We start from the raw sequence: 8,014 nt of genomic DNA, 5'->3' as shown, positions 1-8,014 counted from the left end.
ACTCACTGTTTCTGTCTGTTGATATTTTTTTTTTCCTCCCGTTTTGAAATTTTCCTAGTATTTGTCAGTGGGCCTTTCCTTCAGTTTCTGAAAATCAAAAGCCTCACCAAAACTGGTTTTCTGCCCAGTAGGCTGTGAGCAGTTTTTTTGTTTGTTTTGTACTCGACTTCTTGCATTTGTCTATAATAATTCCTGAACCTGCCTGGGCTATAAGTTATTTTATACTGTTTAGGACTGAGTTATATGACTTCTACAGGAAGGTGCTTTGCCAGTTACTCTTTCATCAACAAAGGCATCCTAATTTCATGGCTAATCTGTTTCTTTTTCATTATTTGTAAATCCTGTTAATTGTAAATCAAATATAATGTTGTTTTTTCCACCAAGTGTCAGTGGATCTTTACTGAAACTGGGGGGATGGGTGTTGAAAGGATTTGTAATGCTTCCTCCGGGAGTGATGGAGCAGCAGCGTCCATCAGTCTGTGGTTGGGAACGGAGGAGCGCAGCACATCCTGCAGATGGAATGCCTGACATCATGCCCTTTTTATTGGCATTTGCTCTGAAAAATGACAGTACTCTGGAGAAGCAAGGATGTAGTGCAACATACCAGAGTGAGGTCTTCTTGCCTAATCTATCTTGGGACCTGAAAGCCAATTAAAATACAAGCTCAGCAGCATCTCTCCAGAGAGACCAGAAAGCCCTGCTCGAGCAAGTAGGGCTTTCAGAGGGAACATTATATGTCCCCCATCACCAGTGACTTGACACAGAGCAGCTGTAGACTGTGACTCTGGGATGCAGCGGTGCCCCAGCTGGATCTTACCTATTATAGGGAAGTGGCATGTGTGTCTGCTGGCATGTGCAAGTTCATGATGGATCCATTAGTCATTCTTGATGCCCTTTTCTCACTTCCTGGGAAATTTGCAGGCTATCGGTGCTTCAGTGTCGCCTGCCAGGGAACACAGAGGCAGATAACTGTGAGCAGCTGCAGCTACAAAGAGACTTAATGCCAGTTTTTCAGTTTCTCCAAGTCTCCTGTCCTGAAAGCACAGAGTTGGAATTTGAATTGAAGAACTGAGCTCATTTATTTTATTATTTCCCCTTTGGCTAAGCTACTCCAGTGCTTGTTTTTCCACTCTGGTGCCCTGTTTTGCCCAGGCCGAGTTTTTGGCTTCAGTTTTCATTACGTTTTAGCAATCTGATTCTTAAAACCTTCATGCTCCTTCTTTGGTTTCTGCTGCTCCTGCCATCTGGTTCATCTACAAGATAAAAGGAAAAAGCTCACTGGGGGTCTCCCTCCTTTTCATCCCGTCTGCAGCCCCTCTAAGGGGCACTTCTTAAAGCACAAGAGCCTTCTCTCTGCATAATAGAAGTCACTTTACTGCATAGAAGCAGCTGTGAGAAAAGTTCCCTTGCTTGGACATCTCCCACATCTAAATGTGGGAGGCTGGTACAGGTATTTGACCACCACCAGCATGTCTGAATCCCATTGCTGACAGCTGCCTCTTCAAGGGTTTGCTTGCCTCCTCACCAGCAAACATGCCAGTAGAGATCTCATATGATGGGACAAGGTCCCTGCACCAGCTTGTTTAATATGTAATAACTCATCCAACTGAACAGGAATGGGGTTTTTTTGTCTCTGGCCAGGAATTCACTCTCTATTCCTTAGTGCCAGGTTTACCTCTGAAACCTTACTTGACCTTTTTGCTGCTCTCTATATGCTGTAGATTTATAAGAAAGTGGTTATGGGTGGAGGGGACCTTGGCTAGCTCACATACATGAGGCATTCATAATGTCTCCTCAAGATGACTTCTCTGATCACTCCATTACAGTCTACTTGAGCCTCCCCCTTCTGCACCCTGCTGTGTTGGACACATTTCTCAGCCTGCTGAGTCTGAGCTGTATTTACATGCACTCACTAAAGTTGGCCTTCCTGGTAACCTTTTGAAAATAAACTGAGTCATCACTATAAACAAAAGCATACAGGGAATTCAGAAATTCAAACTGGAATTCACAATTCACAAACTGTAGTAACATGGTAGGATTTTTAGCCAGCTGCATAAAAACTTTAAATGCCTGTAAGCTTGAAATTCAGCTGTCCTGGACTTACCAGCACTGATGAGATTTTGTGGCCAGTCCTTTACCATTCCAGGTTGTCCAGCCTTATTAGTAACACAACCATTTTCAGGTATAGTATGCCCTTGATGATATGTACCTACATGGCCTAAAAAACCCCCAACCTCTGAATCTGATAGGGAAACCCCTCTTTTACATGCTTCCTAGGGTTGCAACACCTCTATTTATGCTGATAGTGGTTCTAGTCAGAGTTCCCATTTGCACCTAAGCATGTGGTGTAACAGTTCTCTGAGGAGTTCCTTTCTAAAGAATTTGATCTGGAGCAAAGATTGCTTAAGACTTTTCTCAAGTCTGTTGTCTTCTCTTAGAAAAAACTTACAGGGGAAGTTGTTTGTGTTTTTTTTCCTTTTTATCTCTGTCTAGAGATCCCCTTCAGAACAGTGAGACAGTCAGCTTCAGAGATTTAAAGGAGGATGTCTGCCTGCCATTTTTCTACCAACCACTGACTTGAGCCCTGTGTTATTCTGCTTTACACTCAGAGGAGTTGAAATTTGGCACTTCAAGTCACTAGAGTTGATGCACTGAAAATGTAAGCACCATTGCTCTTGTGACTTGCTTTCATCCCTCATTCCAAGCTCAATACAGGCAAACTCTGTGCCTGAAGCTTTCCAGGTTCTCCATCACAGAAGCTCGTCTCTAGTTTTCTGTTTTGCCAGATTTGCCTGGAGCACAGGATTCCCTGGAGAATGAGTGACAGCAGCATATAAGCTATAATGATCAGTGATTTTTTTTTCTCAGACCCTACATACCTAGTCTGTGGTTTTTTATTTTGAGAAACCCTCCTTTAGTTGATGAATGATGAGCTTGAAAGGTAGAATTGTAAACTAGAGTTGGTCTTTTAGCCTCCCTCTTTTGTTAGCCTTTGTCCTGATGGAGCCTAAAAGTGATGGTGGAATTCTTGGAGTTTGACAGTTCCTGAAGAACAGAAGGAAAAGAGACTTTCCAGATCCACAGTTACAAGGAAGTTTTCAAAGGTTTTGTTTCCTTGAAATGGTGTCCACTTTTGCCTCAGTATCAAGGAACATTTCTCCATCCACTAGAGGAGAAAGTGGTTTCCCCTGTGCAGGTTTGTAATAACCATCTATGCTGTGAAAGATCACTGCTGTTGTACCAGACAGTCAGGGCTGACTTCTGTCTTGCTTGCTGCTGCTGCCATTACCAAAGAGGACAAATCCTACTGTCATTCATAGCCAGGCAATCAAAAACTATTTCATTTACCCATGTATTCCTGTTTCTTTGCTGCTTCTCAGATAATTGCCATTTGAACCAGAAGGGAGTGTGAGTGCTTTCCCTCTTTTTCTAAGCTTTTAAAGAACCTATGTGTTTTAACAGATTGGATGCTTCAGAAAGAAACTATTTCTTCAGTGGGACAGAGGACAATAGATCTCATACAGCTGTATATGGCTCATCTTAAAAGGAAATAAAAATCCCACCATGAACCCCACACTGTGTTTTTGAAATCCTTTATTCAGTGCTCTAATTCTGAACAATGTTTTTGGCTTATTTAATTGTCCTCAAAATTGAATGTTGAACAAAACTCACTTTTTTCTTTTAATCTACTGTAATAAGAAAGGAGTGAAATGAAAAAATGTATTCCTTTGATACCCTTAATCTTTTCTCTCCTGTGGCTATGCTCCTATTCAGTAAGAGATCATACTTGTTAGTTGCAGAGCCTGGATGCCAATCCATGGGATTTAAAACAAACCCAAATCCATGTTTCCTGCAGCTACATCTAGGTCCATGGCAATGCTCACAATTGTAAAACTGCCTCCAGGATGTTATTTGGAATATTATTATCATGGGTCTGGCTGCTTTCCTCATCTTCCTTCATGTGATCCCTCTTCGTGTGGGTTTTAACCTTGTGTTTCAGTGGCACTTTCTGAAGCACTACACTACATTCCTCTGAAAGCCCAAGGAAGGAAACAATCCCTGCCTGGATTAATCATGCACTTTTCATCCCCAAAGTGCCCCGTGGGCACTCAGAACCACCCAGGCTCAGCTCACGGGAAAATTATAGAAGTGGATTTTTTTGTGCTAGAGCAGACAACCTTATTGAAACATAAAACATTTCCATCTGTCTATGGTAAAACACATTTGTTTTGTTAATAAACACCCTACACATACATTACTATTCATATCTGAGGTACATACATTCACATCTGATGTATGAATGGCCCTTCTTAGTTGATTTGAACTCCACCTAAAGTCTGCAGCACTCTGCCCTGGACTGGTGGCTGCACTATGCTAGCCCTAAACTAGAAAGTAACATAGATATTAACGTCATTTAGCCTTTAGATAAGGCTAAATACGGCTCACTTGTTTGGTGTGGGTGTTTAGCCTCATTGCTCTTTTAATGGGCTAAAGTTTGTCTTGTGAGGCTGCTGTACAGTTATGATATCCAGAAGTCCCATAATGAGGCCTTAATGTCCAGCAAAGGGAACAGAAAGACCGCCATCACTTTCAGTGGCAGCAGGTTCCTCTTCTGCTCAGCTATCAGTGTATATTCCACCCTTTATATTAACATGGTCTTATTCTGTTTCCTTGTGCACTTGAAGCAGTGACAATCCTCTATTTGTATTCTCGCACATTACTGCTGGAGATGAGATCATCCATCTAGGTTTTGTGCTATTTTGCAGCTACAGGTTTGGTATTTAATAGGGTCATGCCCTGGTGTGCTTACTCCTCTTACAATAATATTCGATAGAGAGCTGTGTCAAGTTATGGCTTTGCTCACTGTGTGTGAAGATTCATATGCTGATTGCTTTGACCTGCCTATCTATAGTAAGAGCCTGTAACTGCCCAAGTACTATTGTAGCTTTTGATTTAAGTTACGGTTGTGATTTTATCTTTCTTTTCAGTGAAAGGAAGATTAGAAATGTTTTGTTTGCCATTTAACTGGAAAATGTTAATAGTTTAGCTGCATCTCTCTAACAAAATAGGGAGAAAGGGGAGGTGACGTCCTTTCCCTGTGCGGTGGTTTTGGACTATTCTTTTTTGAAGTTAACCAAGACAGTGACGACAAAGAACACTTCAGCACTGCTGTCACTGACAGACATAAGTTTCTTTGTGGTTAATCATTCATGTGAATTAGCAGGGCAAGTTTTTTAATACAGAGATTGAATTTAATTTCAATCTGTGCTGTCCATCATTGTCTCTCTTTAGCAGATTTTTGAGATGACAGCATACACAATGTATCTAAGATTAGATTCTGGCTTTAAATATTTAGAGTCTGAATCATCTATTTGTACTTCATTCCAAGGTTGAAGTAATGTGGCAGGACACACATTCCACAGTAGTTAAAACAAATCAAAGGAGTGCTGAATTATTCATTTTAAACTTTAAAGCCATTTCTCTTTGTGGGCCTCCATCCATGTGCTGCTTGGGGTAAGCTGGGGATTGCCAGCTGGGCTGGAGGCTCTGCCCTGTACACAGTGCCCTGGCTCTGGTCTGCCAGCCCCGGCCATTTCCCCACCTGCTGGGCCAGCTAAGGGCTGGGAGCTGTTTGTGCTAATGGCTCCCGTGGATTTCTAGGAATGAATTCCAGGCTGGGCTTTGGTTAGCTCCTGTTTAAGTCAAACTGCTCTCTGAAAGGTGATTTAAGAGTCTCATCAGAAGATTTGCTCCACTACTGATATACCAACTGGCATGTCTGCAACCAAAAATTTTCTGTTAACTATCCACTGCAAAAGGATGCTAAATTTAGCCTCTTGCCAGCAAGTGGCAAACCCAAAGACAAGTAAGTTCACTGTGAAGCCTGAGCCAAAAGGCCAGGAGTGGATCAGACCTCTGAGCCTTGCCAAGCTTTGATTTGCCTTGACAGGCATGTAGCCCTCAAGACCAGGAGCTGCTCTGAACACTGGCTGCTGCATTCCCTTTCAACATGGTCTTACGTATTAACATAGCTGGAGCTTTGATCTGGTTATTACTATGCTGCAGATGTTGCTCCTGCTCACCCTGGATCTAATGAAGCATACCAGGAGTCGCTAGTGATTTAAATGGACTCTGAATCTCTCCTGCAATCTCTAGGAGATTTACTCTAAAATCAATTATATTTGCTCTAAAATCAATACAGCTAGTGCTTTAACATGATCAGCACAAGAGAGGAAACTGGAGGTTGATACAGGTGGCTGAGGTAGGGAGAGAAGGGAACCAAGCAGACCATTTATCAGGTTGGTACCATTGTCCAAGCGCCTGCTCTGCACACAGAAGGTTGGCATTCCCTGAGCCTGGCCATTAGACATCATGGTTATCATATGGAATGACTACTGTCTTCATCCAAAAGCCTTGAAATGTTTTACAAATGTTAATTAAGCTCTGTGGTGTCACATCCTGTTCCTGTTGATGCAACAAAAAAATGAAAAAATAAAAAATTAAGGCAAAACCAACTTACCTTAAGTTAGAGCACAAGTCAATTGCATGGCTGGGAATAAAACTTGAGATTCCGGATCCTTGGATCCTAAATCTAACCCGCTGGTGGTGCTAAAGTACAGAAAAATTAAAATTTATTCAGCTAAATTGCTATTTCCATGGTACAATTTTCCATGGCTTTGTAGAGAAAAAAAATTCAGACATGAGGTTGAGATAGGAAAAACCTGCCTGGCAAGGGTAATATGTGTTCAAAATCTATCATTCAAAGAAAAGCTCCTGTCTCTGCTTAAATATATACAGCTATTTGTTGAAAAGAAGTTTGCCCAAGTTGCAGCCTGCAAACCACGGAGATTCAGCATCTAAAAAAAGGGTATGTGAGGCCTGGGTTTTAGTGTTTCTCAGCATGTAGTCTGACCCATTCCGTAAATGCAGGCACAATATAACTCTGCCAGCCTGTAACAAGAGCGTAACTTTGCCACCATCTACACTTGCCTAAAATGTTGTCATAGATGTGGATACACTCACCTGTAGGTGAAGTGTGTACTCCCAGAGGACAGGCAGCTGGACCTGACCACCCGTCGCGCAGAGCTTGGTGCTACTTGGGGACAAATGCAGTTCTTCTATGGCCACATCCACAGCCCCACTGCAGCCCCCAGGGCTCTGGCTGTGCTCCTCACTAAGCTGATGTTTAACCTGGGCACCCCTACCTGAACTGCAGAAGTCACACCTCTCATTCTTGCAATAGGGTGCATTCTACCTCACCAAGCACAGAGTGATGCATAAACAGATCCTGGATCCTCACAAACAGGGGTCCTGTGCATGCCCCAGCTATGACCAAAGCCCTGCAGGACACACAGTACCACCTCAGGAAGAGAGCAAAGAACTGCACTGTCCCCCTCTCCCAGACCAATTACAGGGTTCAGGCTCACTGGGCTGGTGTCACCTCCAGCTTGCATTGCCCTGACAAAACTCATCACCGCACACCACAGTTCAGACTGAGAACTGCCACACTCCAGGACCGATAGCAGGGAAACATGTGCTCCCTCTCCCGGGACAGTGCATGCCTCACAGACCAGCTGAGAGCACCAAATAGAGATACACAGGCAGCAAGGGCAGCCTCACCCCAGCTCACAGCAGCAAACTGGTGTTTGAGAGCATTAAAGTGGTTTTCTCAAGTTGAGTTAAATATTGCCGTGGTGCAAAACTGATTATGATTGGATAAATATTTCTGTGCAGACATGATGACAGGAATGAATGAATGAAGCAGACTGGTCCGTCTGGATTTGGTTTGGGGGATTTTTTGGAGGAGAAAGCATTTGGTTGAGCTGAAGGAAACAGAAGATATTATAAAAAAGCAACATAAGTGATACAAAGAATTATATGGTATTTAAAAATTTTTCCTTTTTCAAATTATCTAAAATGTCATTTAACAGGAGCAAAGAAATTTCTTTTTACCGATACATAAATATACATGTAACTATATATGTGAGGAGGGAGTGTTGTATAACTACATTTA

This window comes from Corvus brachyrhynchos, unplaced genomic scaffold (assembly GCF_000691975.1).
Source record: "Corvus brachyrhynchos isolate BGI_N302 unplaced genomic scaffold, ASM69197v1 scaffold239, whole genome shotgun sequence".
Lineage (NCBI taxonomy): Eukaryota > Metazoa > Chordata > Aves > Passeriformes > Corvidae > Corvus > Corvus brachyrhynchos.
Note: the sequence above shows the minus strand (reverse complement) of the source record.